This window comes from Pinus tabuliformis, chromosome 2_2 (assembly GCF_031772625.1).
Source record: "Pinus tabuliformis cultivar Carrire ecotype Pingquan chromosome 2_2, CPIR1, whole genome shotgun sequence".
Lineage (NCBI taxonomy): Eukaryota > Viridiplantae > Streptophyta > Pinopsida > Pinales > Pinaceae > Pinus > Pinus tabuliformis.
The window spans coordinates 471,049,362-471,063,193 of record NC_142300.1 but is presented as its reverse complement, the minus strand read 5'-3'; positions in this window follow the sequence as shown (position 1 = coordinate 471,063,193).

Here is a 13,832-nt window from a genome sequence, read left to right as displayed (position 1 = left end):
TATTGGTTGTTCGACCAAGGCAGATACCTTGTAAGTTAATCAGCTCGCCATTAAGGTCATAGAGTACCCATGCTGCGGAAGACATATTACGTTTGCTACAACAAGCACCATCAGCAAAACCAACGGAATGGCTTGATGACATATGAAAACCAAGTTGAACATAGGGTAAGCAAAAAAACACATGTCTGCAAAGTAAAAAAACACCAAAAATTAAAAAATTCACACTAATGAATTAACTCACTAATGTACAAAAGTCATTACATGAATTTCACACATAATACTTCTTGAGATACAACCCATTAGGGGGCTGTGAAAATGAATTTCCCTCATAACCACATAGCTCATAGGAACCTTTTTGTAAGACACATTTGACGATGTAGGGCCCATGCCACATGGGTTTGAACTTTCCTTCTCCCAATTTATCATTGACTTTATCGTAAAGAAGGACCAAGTTGCCTTCAGCAAAAGTGCGAGGAAAAATAGTTTGGTCAAAATGAACTTTGACCCATTTCTTTTGAGCTTTGATGACCATTGAAGTAATGTGACGAGTCTAATCAAGCCTCTCAAGATATAGTAGCCGCTCCTCTTCAGGCGAGGTATTCGAAAGAAGTTTGATAGCTAGCTTAAGTGAAGGGATTTCACATTCGATTGGAAGAGTTGCCTCTAAATCATACACCTGTTGGAATGGAGTGAATCTAGTGGCAGTCTTAGTATAAGTTCTATAAGCCCAAATAGTTGAGAATAGCATTAAATGTCAATCATTTTGTGCTTCCCAACGGTACGTTGAAGCATAGTAATCAAAACTTTATTAATTGTTTCAACCTAGCCATTGGCCTGTGGATAATAAGGAGTTGAGCTAACATGTCGAAGGCCTAACTGAGCAGTCAACTCTTCCATCATGTGCTGCCAAAAATGTGATCCATGGTCAGTCATGATAGCTTGAGGAACACCAATGTAGGTTTTAACGCCATACAGAAATTACCTGCATACAAATTCTAAAACACAGAAAATAAACAATGCGAGAGCATAACACATAAAACACATATACACAGAGATTTTCCCACTGGATCCGAAACCCGGGACTACCAACTTGATTTTTCATTATATTCCTTTCAATGTTACAATACATATTTATACATGCCAAAGCATCCAATACCATGGACCGAAAACCATCGTGTCCAAAACCATGGACCAAAAACCATCGCGTCCAAAACCATGGACCGAAAACCATAGGTAGGTTCGGCCAACCTAATATAGGGTGCAAAAAAAAAATTCCCAGGGCGCTGCCCCGGACCCCGTAGAGGGGGGCTACCCGCCCCCCTCAAAACCCCTTGTGACCCCCCGCTGCGCAATCGGCGCAACAAAGGGGGGGGATCTTCCCCCCCTCTAACCCCCTGGTTCACTACGTATGTTAGTCGTGGAAAGAATATAACACAACCCAACATTATCCCACTTGTTGTTTTCTTTCCACAGGAGAGCTTAGTCATTTTTCCAGCCTTGAAATGCCCATTATTTCTCTACACCAGGAGAACTTCTCAGAGCTCACAGATTTTTTCAATGCATCTGCAGTATTCTTCAAAGTGTCCACCTTTACCCACAACACCTTCTTTTCTTCTATCATATCCCTCACAAAGTGATACTGAACGTCAATGTGCTTTGTCTTTGAATGATAAGCGGGGTTCTTTGCCAAGAAAATTGCACTTTGGTTGTCATAGTCCATCCCTATAGCTCCCTGTACTAACCCAATACTTGAACACAATCTTTGCAACCAAACTACTTCCTTGCTTGCATGAGTGGCTGCCATGTATTCTGCCTTTGTAGTTGATAGTGCCACTACAGATTTTTTCTTACTCATCCAACTAACTTCTCCTCCAAATAGGTTAAACACATACCCACTTGTAGATCTTCTCTAATCCAAATCTCCAACCCAGTCTGCATCAACAAAGCCATGGATATACAAAACTTTGTCCAATCCTGGTCTTCCTTAGTAGCACAAACCATAATCACTAGTGCCACGCAAATAACTGAAAACCCGCTTCACTACTGTCCAATGCTCCTTCCCTGGTTTTGACATAAACCTACTCAATACTCCCACTGCATGTGCAATTTCTGGTCTAGTACAGACCATTGCATACATCAGGCTACCGACTGCACTTGCATATGGAACATGAGACATATCCTCTTCCTCTTCTTATGTCTTGGGACACTATTCAGCAAATAGCTTTACACCTACAGGAATAGGAACCTTCAATGGTTTACTATCCTGCATATTAAACCTTTGTAGTATTGTCTCGAAATACTTCCTCTAGCTTAACCAGAGCTTCCTCTTTGCCCGATCTCTTTTAATTTCCATGCCCAAAATATAGTTTGTAGCACCAAGATCTTTCATGTCAAATTTGGAGGACAATTGGGTCTTCAAATCCTGGATAATTTCTGTGTCATTTCCAACCAGCAACATATCATCCACATACAAGACTAGATAAATAACACGGTCACCAATTAATTTAAAATACACACAGTGATCTGCTTTGCTTCTGGCGAAGCCAAGTCCCTGTATAAATGTATCAAATTTCTGATACCACACCTTGGTGACTGTTTTAACCCATACAAAGACTTCTTTAACTTGCATACCAATTCTTTCTTACCCTTCACCGCAAAGCCTTCAGGTTTCTTCATGTAGATCTCCTCTTCCATATCCCCGTGAAGAAATTTTGTCTTCACATCCATCTGTTCTACCTCAAAATCAAAAGCAGCAGCAACAGATAAAAGTAATCTAATAGAAGTTACCTTGGCAACAGGAGAAAAAATATCACCAAAATCAATTCCTGGCACCTGGGAATAACCTTTTGCTACCAACCGAGCTTTGTATTTCTCCACCTTTCCTTCTGCATTTGTCTTATTCTTGAACACCCATTTGCTACCAATCGGTTTCCTTCCAACCGACAACTCCACCAGATCCCAAGCCTCATTTTTGTGCAGAGATGTCATTTCATCAACCATGGCCTCTTACCAAAGTTTTCCACTCTCTGAATCTACTGCTTCCTTCACAATTCGGGTATCATCGTCAGTAATAGATAAAGCAAAATTTCAACAGAAAACAGATGTACTATACCTTTCTAGCTGACTTCTTTCTCGAACTGATCTTCTTACACCCAGAGTTTGTGGCTCTTCATCTTCTGATTCCTCCTCTGTTGTAGAGTCTGATTCTTCCTCCTTTAGCTCAAACTCTATCTTCTCAGGTTCCTTTGGTTGGAATTCATGTTTAATAACATCTTTCACCTCTCTGAACACCACATCTTGGTTGTACACAACCTTCCTTGTTGCTGGGTTCCAAAGCTTATAACCCTTTAAACCATCCTTATACCTAATAAAGATGCACTTTTCAGATTTACTATCCAACTTGGTTCGTTTCTCCTTTGAAACATGTACATATGCATCACATCCAAATACCCTCAGATGTGAAAGAAAGGGTTTCTTACCAGTCCATGCCTCTTGTGGAGTCTTATCCTCCAATGTTGATGAAGGTGATCTGTTGACCAGGTAACATGTTGTCTCCACCACCTCTACCCAGAATTCCTATCATAACCCGGCACCACTTAGCATGCTTCTTGCCCTTTCCATCAATGTCTTGTTCATTCTTTCTGCAACTCCATTTTTCTGAGGTGTATATGGAAAAGTCTTCTGTCATGCTATAACACACTTCTTACAGAATTCTTCAAATTCCTTACTACAAAACTCTGCATCGTTATTTGTCCTCAGCACCTTTATCTTATTCTCCATCTGGTTTTCCACCAGAGCCTTAAATTCTTTAAACCTGTCAAAGACTTCAGATTTCTTCTTAGGGAAATATATCCATGTATTCCTTGAGAAGTCATATATAAATGATACATAGTACATAGACTTACCCAGTGATGGAACTTTCACAGGTCCAAACACATCACTGTGCACAAGCTCTAATATCTGTTTCGCCCTCTTACCACCAGAGGGGAAACTCACCCGATTCTGCTTCCCATATACACAATTTTCACAGAAATCAAAATCCAGAGAGCTATTACTCATACCTTCTACCACACCTTTACCATGAAGTATTCGAAGGCCCTTCTCTCCAATATGTCCAAGCCTTTGATGCCACAGCATGGTCTTCTCTCCAAAGACCACTAGATTTTCTACTCCACTTTCAGGAACCACAAAACTGTTGCACCCTTCAACAACAGTGTTACCTTGCAGCTTGTACAGAGTTACAATCCAAACTCCCCACATCAATACCAGTGCTCCTCAAACCATCTTGCAGGTATCCTTCTGAAACATTATTTTTACACCTGCATCATCCAGCTTGCTTACAGAAATCATATTTCTGGCCAATGCAGGAATATGTAGAACACCCGAAAGTGTTCTAACCCTTCCACCTTTCAACTTCAACTTTACTTTTCCACGACCAATGATTCTAGCCTTCCTATCATCCCCTAAGAAGACATCACCACCATCATATTTCTCATACTCGCAGAACCACTCTCTACGGGGAGTGAAGTGAAAGGATGCACCTGAATCAATCAACCATGCCTCATGATCTACATGTGTACTTGAAGAAGCCAAGTACACATCCCCACCTTCATCTGAGGTGGTTTTCGCCTCTGTAGAAGGAGCATCATCAGATCCCTTTCCTTTGTCATGAGCTTTAGATTTACAGTCCCTTTTGTAGTGCCCTTCCTTTCCGCATTTCCAGCACACCACCTTTACAGGTTTTACTAGAGATTTAGATCTCCCTCTAGATTTAGATCTCCCACTTGATGACTCATTTTTGTTTTTGTTCTGGGACCATCCTCATACAGACAAGGCATCACCATTCTAGCTCTCCATATTTTTCCATCTCATCTGCTCTGTCATCAAGGATGAGAATATTTCATCAAACTACAAGGCAGTTGCATTGCTACCTATTGTAATAACCAAACTATCCCACGAATCTGGTAGAGAACACAACAAACTAATGCACTTATCTTCATCTAAATTTTGATATCAACAGATGATAACTGACTTACCATGGTATTAAACGCATTCAGATGCTTTGTCACCGAGTCTCCATCTTTCATCCTCTAGTTATACAAATTTTTTCACAGGAACAGTTTATTCACCAGAGACTTAGATTGGTACAAAGTCCCTAACTTGTCCCACAAAGCCTTCGCCATAGCTTCCCCTGATACATTCAGCAATACTGAATCTGAGACACAATCGTATTGTGCTCTTTGCCTTCCGATCCAACTTCTTCCATTATTCATCAGTCACTCTCATTGGTTTAGTACCCAGATCTACCACAATCCATTGATCTTTATCCACCAACAGATCCTCCATCTTGAGTTTCCACAACTCAAAACTCTTACCATTAAATTTCTCGATCTCTATCTTTCCACTGCTCGCCATCTTCTTTTACCACTAGAATCGATCTCGCAGATCTCCCACTGAACAGGGTCTATCATAGGCCCAAGAGAAACCCCTCAGCAACAAAGGCATCCCCTTTAAGCCAAAACAGCTCTGATACCAAATGTAGGTTTTAACCCCGTACAGAAATTACTGTTAGAAAATATATATTATGGAGCAATGGAACACATAAAATATTGCAGAAATATAAACACAGAAAACACATAAAACAAGAGAGACACAGATATATGTGGTTCACCCAGTTTGGGCTACGTCCACCACAAACAGCCAGTCCTTCCTTTTTATTATCCAGCAAAATGAAGAGACACAACCTACAGCAGATTCGCTGTAATATCCTCTGTTTTCTCTCACAGTCTCACCTCTCTATTTCCCACTCACAGAATACACATCTACCACACAGCCTCAAATACAATGCCCTCATACAAAGAGAGGGGTTGCCTACTAGGGCAAAAAACCCTAAACTAAACATAAGTTCTACCGTCAGATCATCTGCCTAATGAACGGCCCAGATTGACTAGAAATTACTATACTTTTACAAGGCAATTTTACAGCTGTTTTTAGCTTCGGGGGCGCTACCCCCGAAACCCCCCGCCAGGGGGGGGCTCCCAAAGGTCGCAACCGTCCCCCTGGACCCCCCCTGCAGCGAATATTTTACGGGCAGCGTTGCCGCCCCCATTTCGAACTGGGGTCCAATGTAGCGATACCTTTGAATATAGAAGATAATCAGGCTCCACATCCAACAATCTCCCACTTGGAGACTGATTGTAGCAACTCCACCGTTGCTCCATTTGCTGGACAATGACTCCTCTTTGGACCTGGCTGTTTGTCATCTTCATCGTCATGCTTGAAGACCAATTGAAACTGAGCATATTCTCAGTTTCTCCCTGGTTACAACTTTTGTTAGCATATCTGCAGGATTCTGGCTAGTGTGTATCTTTTCCAACTTCAACTCTCCATCTTCCAACACTGATCGTATGAAATGGTACTTGAGTTGTATGTGTTTAGTCCTGGAATGAAATGTTGAGTTCTTTGCAAGATGAATGGCACTTTGGCTATCACTGTATAACGTGCCCATATCATGCTCCTTACCCAATTCACCCATAAACCTTTGTAACCAAATCATTTCTTTACTGGCCTCTGTAGCAGCAACATACTCTGGTTCTATTGTTGAAAGTGCAACAACACTTTGGATTTTTGAAACCCAACTGACAGATGTTCCTCCAACAGTAAATACATATCCTGTAGTGCTCCTCCTGTTATCTCTGTCACCTGCCATATCTGCATCAACATATCCTTGTAGGGAGATGTTTGAACCACCAAAGCATAATGCTTGATTTGTGGTACCTTTCAAATATCTGAGAATCCATTTCACTGCCATCCAATGTTCCTTTCCTGGATTGTTCATGTACCTGCTTACAACTCCCACTGCATGTGCAATATCAGGCCTTGTGCAGACCATTGCATACATTAAGCTTCCAACTGCTGATGCATATGGAACTTTAGACATATAATCCATGTCTTCTTGGGTCTTTGGGCACATTTCCTTGATAAGTTTGAAATGGCTAGCAAAAGGTGTACTAACTGGTTTTGCATTGTGCATGTTAAATCTTTTCAACACCTTTTGTATGTACTCATTCTGAGACAATGTTAATTTACGATTTTTCCTGTCTCTAGTTATTCTCATACCAAGGATTTGTTTTGCAGCTCCCAAATCCTTCATTGCAAATGAATTTGCCAATTTTCTTTTGAGCACATTTATTTCCTGCATGTTAGATCCTGCAACAAGCATGTCATCTACATACAATAACAATATAATATAGCTGCCATCATTTTTCTTTTTCAAATAAACACAATGATCAGAGTGACATCTAGTATAACCTTGTTCAGACATAAACTTGTCAAATTTTAGATACCATTGCCTTGGAGCTTGTTTTAAGCCATACAAGCTCTTCTTCAACCTGCACACTAGTTTCTCCTTCCCTTTCACCTCATATCCTTGTGGCTGCTGCATATATATCTCTTCCTCCAAATCCCCATGGAGAAAGGTTGTCTTTACATCTAATTGCTCAAGATGCAAATCTTCAGCTGCTACAAGACTTAAAATAGTTCTAATTGAAGTCATTTTAACAACAGGAGAAAATATTTCATCAAAATCAATACCTTTCTTCTGTGCAAACCCCTTCACCACGAGTCTAGCTTTATACCTCTGTTTTCCTCCATCTTCTTCCTTCAGCCTGTAAACCCATTTATTCTTCAATGTAGTTTTTCCTACAGGCAACCTGACTAAATCCCAAGTCTGGTTATGCATTAAGGAGTCCATCTCTTCTTCCATGGCTACCTCCCACTTCTTCCTGCTTTCAACCTGCATTGCTTCTTCATAACATTCGGGTTCACCGGAATCAGTCAACAATAAATAATATAATGAAGGAGAGTATCGTTCAGGGGGTCTACTTATCCTGGTAGATCTTCTAACACCACTTTCAGGTGTTTGGGGTGCCTGTTGTTGTTGTGGTGGTTGTTGTTGTTGTGGTTGTTGATTATTATTATTTTCAGGCACCTTTACTTTTTCAGTGATTTCATCAAGAACTGCGTATTCCTTGTTTTCCTTTTCCTGTTTCTTTTCCTGCAACTGATTCTTATACAAGACCTTTTCATTGAATATTACATCTCTGCTCCTAATGATTTTGTGATTTTCATAATCATATAAGCGATAACCAAAATCATTAACACCATATCCAATAAAGGTACATTTCTTTGACTTTGCCTCAAGCTATGTTCTATTTTCTTTATCAATATGGACAAAGGCCTCACAACCAAAAGGCTTTAAAATAGAGTAGTTTACCTTTTTACCTGTCCATGCTTCCTCTGGAACACCACCATCCAAGGAACTTGAAGGCCCTCTGTTTATTAGATAAACAGCAGTATCTACAGCATCTGCCCAAAACTGTAAAGGCAATCCTGCATGCAATCTCATGCACCTTGCACACTCCATGATTGTTTTGTTCATCCTTTCTGACACACCATTTTCTTGTGGTGTTCTTGGAATTGTCTTCTCTCTACGAATTCCATGCTCTGAACAGTACCTATCAAACTCTTTGCTGCAATATTCACCTCCATTGTCTTATCTAAGACACTTCAATTTCTTTCCTGTATCAATCTCAACCAAAGCTTTCTATTTCTTGAAAGTATCAAATACATCATATTTATTCTTAATACAATAAATCCAAGTTTTTCTAGTTGCATCATCAATAAAAGTAACATAATAACGAGAGCCACCGAGAGATGATACCTGAGCAGGTCCCCATACATCTGTATGCACAAGCTCTAATTTTTCATTCTTCTTTTCTTTCCAAACTCTGAGAAATCTGACTCTCTTCTGTTTTCCATAAATGAAATTCTTACAGAAATCCAAATCAACATTCTTCAAACCCGGCAACAAATTCCTTGAGTGAAGAATCTTCATCCCCTTTTCACTCATGTGTCCGAGCCTATGATGCCATACTGTTGCATCTACTCCTTTGGAAGTTAAAGCATTAACAGAGTTAGAAATACCATTGCATAAATACAATGTACCAACCTTTTCGCCTTTTGCTATTACCAGGGCTCCTTTGGTGACCTTCCAAGCTTTATCTGTGAAAGTTGTCACACAACCTTCACCACCTAACTGCCCTGTTGAAATCAGATTTTTCTTTAGATCTGGAACATGCCTTACCTCCTTTAATAGCCATTGGTTTCCATTCTGTTGTTTTACAAGAACCTTACCCATTCCAATGATTTTACAGGGTTTATCATCACCCAGACGAACTTGTCCAAAATCTCCTTGAACATAGTCATGAAAGTATTTCTTATCAAGTGTGGCATGGAATGAAGCCCCTGAATCTACCACCCAGGAATCAGTAATATTTTCGAAAGAAAGAATCAAAGCATCTTGTAACACCTCACCTGTCACATTTGCTTCATGATTGTTTTCTTGTTGTGCATCTCCTTCTTTTCCCTTCCGAGATCTACAATATTTCTTTAGGTGTCCTTTCTTTCCACATTTCCAGCACACTATCCCCGATCTGGACTTGGATCTGCCTTTCCTTGATTTACTGCGATATCCTGAGCTCTTTCCTCTTTCCATTTTTCTTCCTCTAGATTCTGCACTCAAAGCATTTCCCGATGTCTCACCAGAGCTTTTCCGTCGCATTTCCTCGCTAAGGATAGCACCGAAAACATCATCAAACTTTAAAGTACTAGATCCAAAAATGGAGTTACTAATGGCCATTACCAAACCATTCCAACTTTCTGGTAATGAGCACAAGAATAACAGAGCTCTAACTTCATCATCAAAGTTTACCCCTACAGAACTTAACTAACTTGTAACTGTATTAAAATCATTTAAATGGTCTGCAACAGATCCACCTTCCGACATCTTCATATTAAATAACCGTTTCATAAGAAATACCTTGTTTGAGGCCGAGGGTTTTTCATATAGTTTCGACAACACCTGAATCAAACCCTCTGTCGTGGTTTCCTTCGAAATGTTGAAGGCGACTGACGCAGCAAGGCACAACCGTATTGTTCCGAGTGCCTTTCTATCGAGAAGGTTCCATTCTTCGTCTGTCATACCCATCGGCATCTTTGATTTTCTGCCCAATGGTAGGTATAGATCTTTCTAATACAAATAATCTTCCATCTTCATCTTCCACAGTGAGAAGTTTTGGCCGTTAAATTTCTCGACCCTAAACTTACCATCTTCCGCCATTGCTCCCACTTGAACCAGGAACCCTTCTTTCCTGCTAGTTTATCAGCCAAATAGACCTTCGGCTCTGATACCAGTTGTTAGAAATTATATATTATGGAGCAATGGAACACATAAAATATTGCAGAAATATAAACACAGAAAACACATAAAACAAGAGAGACGCAGATATACGTGGTTCACCCAGTTTGGGCTACGTCCACCACGAACAGCCAGTCCTTCCTTTTTATTATCCAGCAAAATGAAGAGACACAACCTACAGCAGATCCGCTGTAATATCCTCTGTTTTCTCTCACAGTCTCACCTCTCTATTTCCCGCTCACATAATACACATCTACCACACAGCCTCAAATACAATTCCCTCATACAAAGAGAGGGGTTTCCTTCTAGAGCAAGAAACCCTAAACTAAACATAAGTTCTACCATCAGATCATCTGCCTAATGAACGGCCCAGATTGACTAGAAATTACTATACTTTTACAAGGCAATTTTACAACTATTTTTAGCTTCGTGGGCACTGCCCCCGAAACCCCCTGCCAGGGGGGGGCTCCCAAAGGTCGTAGCCGCCCCCCTGGACCCCCCCTGCAGCGAATATTTTACGGGCGGCGTTGCCGCCCCCATTTCGAACTGGGGTCCAATGTGGCGATACCTTTGAATATAGAAGATAATCAGGCTCCACACCCAACAATTACCTGCATACGAATTCTAAAACATAGAAAATAAACAATGCCAGAGCATAACACATAAAACACATATACACAGTGATATTCCCACTGGATCCCAAAACCGAGACTACCAACTTGATTTTTCATTATATTCCTTTCAATGTTACAATACATATTTATACATGCCGAAGCATCCAATACCATGGACCAAAAACCATCATGTCCAAAACTATGGACCGAAAACCATCGCGTCCAAAACCATGGACTGAAAACCATAGGTAGGTTCGCCACACCTAATATAGGGTCCAAAAAAAAAAAATCTCGGGGCGCTACCCGGGACCTCGTAGAGGGGGGCTACCCACCCCCTCAAACCCCCCTGTGACCCCCCATTACGCAATCAGCGCAATGAAGGGAAGGCTCCACTCCCCCTCTAACCCCCCGGTTCACTACATAGGTTAGTCATGGAATGAATATAACACAACCCAACAAAACGTGCTATGATGTGGTTAAAAAGGAACTGAGCAGCAGTAATACTGTCAACATTGTATGTAGGCATCACCTCGGCCCATTTAGTAAAATAGACGACAGCAACAATTATATAACCATGCCCCCCGACTGAGCGAGGGTTACATGTCATGAAATCAATGCCCAATTTAGCAAATGTGCCAGCGGTAATTACTGGGTGTAGGGGTGCGGATGGGGCGCGCTGCTTGTGGTTTAAAATCTAGCATTCGTGGAATTTTTGGACAGCTAGAATGAAATCTTTAAAGATACAAGGCCAGAAATAACTGACTTGAAGGATTTTCTAAGCAGTGGCATATCCATACATATGACCACCATAGCCACTAGAGTGGCAATCATTTAAGACCCACTCAGCCTCTTCTAGGGTGAGACACCTAAGAAGAACAGAGTCTACACCGACCCGATACAATGTATCACCAAGGATCTAATAGGATTGGGACTGATGTCGAATGTGGCATCGGTCATATCAGGACAACTCATATCGGAAATTTTGGGTTTGGAGATAAACAATAATATCTCCATACCATGAGTCAAAAGAGCTTATCAGAAATAGAGTTTCATCGGGTATCTGCTCAGTAAAATCAGTTGAAGTGCTTGCCGACGGAAGAGCACAGATTAACTCAGGAAAGACAAGCAATTTCTTTAATTTGGTAGTAGTGAATTATAAATCAAAATCTTGTAGGATTACGATCCATTTAGACTATTTTCCCCCCAGTAACTGATGAATCAATATGTATGTCGTGGGGTTGCAATCAAAAATCACTGTGGTTTCCCGTAAAAGGATATAGTGTCGAAATCTTTGGACAGCATGAATTTCCGCCAAGGAAAGCTTCTCGACATGAGCATATCGATACTCGGTATTGAGAAGATTCCTGCTCAAATAATAAACCACGTGCTCGTTTCCATCATCATCATCCTGAACTAAAACCATAGCAATAGTAGTATCGGTTGTAGCCAAGTATAGGAAGTAATCGCGGCAATAATAGGGGGATGCAGTAAAGGAGCACTGATCAGCATGTTTTTTAAAGCATCGAAGGATTTATGGGCAACTTCATCCCAAATAAAAGGGATCCCCTTCTTAAGTAAGCGAGTAAAACCCTTGGCGAGTTCGACGTAATTAGGGACAAATCAACGGAGAAAATTATCCTTTCCCTGCAGGCTCTACAATTGCAGTAATGATGTGGGGGGGTAAATTGACAATGGCCTCAACTTTCAAAGGATCAATCTGGATACCTTCGTGAGACACCACAAAACCCAAGAGTCAGCCAGACTTGACGCAAAACACACACTTGTGTGGATTGAGACGGATATTGTAATGCCGACATCATAAAAAGATGGATCTTAAGTGATTTGGATGGTCACGACGCTTAGCAAAATGAGCTGGTAAGTCGTCGAGGTATGGTTGAACAATGTGTCGAATGTCATGAAATGCATAAGACATTGCTCGTTGGAAGGTAGCGCCAACATTCTTCAAACTGAAAGGAAGATTTTTGTAAGAGAAAGTACCCCAGGGATAGATAAAGGTTGTTTTATGTTGATCAGTGGGTGAAATGTTAATCTAGTTATATCCAGAAAAACCGTCCATGAACGAGAAAATCTCACTCCCAGCGCATTCGTCGATGATTTGGTCGATAAATGGAGTAGGATAATTTTCCTTAGGACATGCGCGATTGATATCGTGATAATCAACACAAACATGGATTGTACCCTACTTTTTGGCAATAGGGACAATATTGGACACCCAATCCATCAATGGAATATGATAAATAAAGCTCGCTTTTAAAAGCTTCTCCACTTCTGCTTTGACAATAGAAGCCTTTCGAGGGTGCACAGGGCGAAGTCGTTGTCGAATAGTCTTAGTACGAGGATAAGTCGAAATCTCATGCACCACTATTACTGCATCGATACCAGGCATTTCCTCGTATGACCAAGCGAAAACGTCTCGGAATTCTTTAAAAAGTTGAGTATAAATCATGATCTCATCTGGAGAATAGGAAACCCCAATATGAATGATCTCGACAATTCCAGGTTTAATGGAAATGTCAAGAGGCATAGTAGTAGTGATGTTCCCCATATTACCCTCCGCCAAGACTTCATGCACCCGGACAGGTGTCTGAAGTGGAGGCGTGGGATAATGAGAAACAGAAGCTTCAAGACAAGAAGGTATCTCATTGAGGCTAGGAAGAAAAGAAGAACAATGATGTAGACTGTTCCATGGAGTTTCATCCAGAGACATGACCTCAACGATACTCTCGTAAGTGGGGAATGTCTTATTCAAACGATCCGGAGAATCCCAAGAACCAAGCCGACTAGAGGGCACATAAATGTCCAGGTTCATACTGAAAACAGTATGACTTTCTGAAGCGGCCATCAAAGCCAAGACAATCTCCTAATAATTTTTCTCCAATGGACTTAAAGGCATAAGATCACCAAATCATCAATTTGATCTGCAGTAGGGATAATCCAAG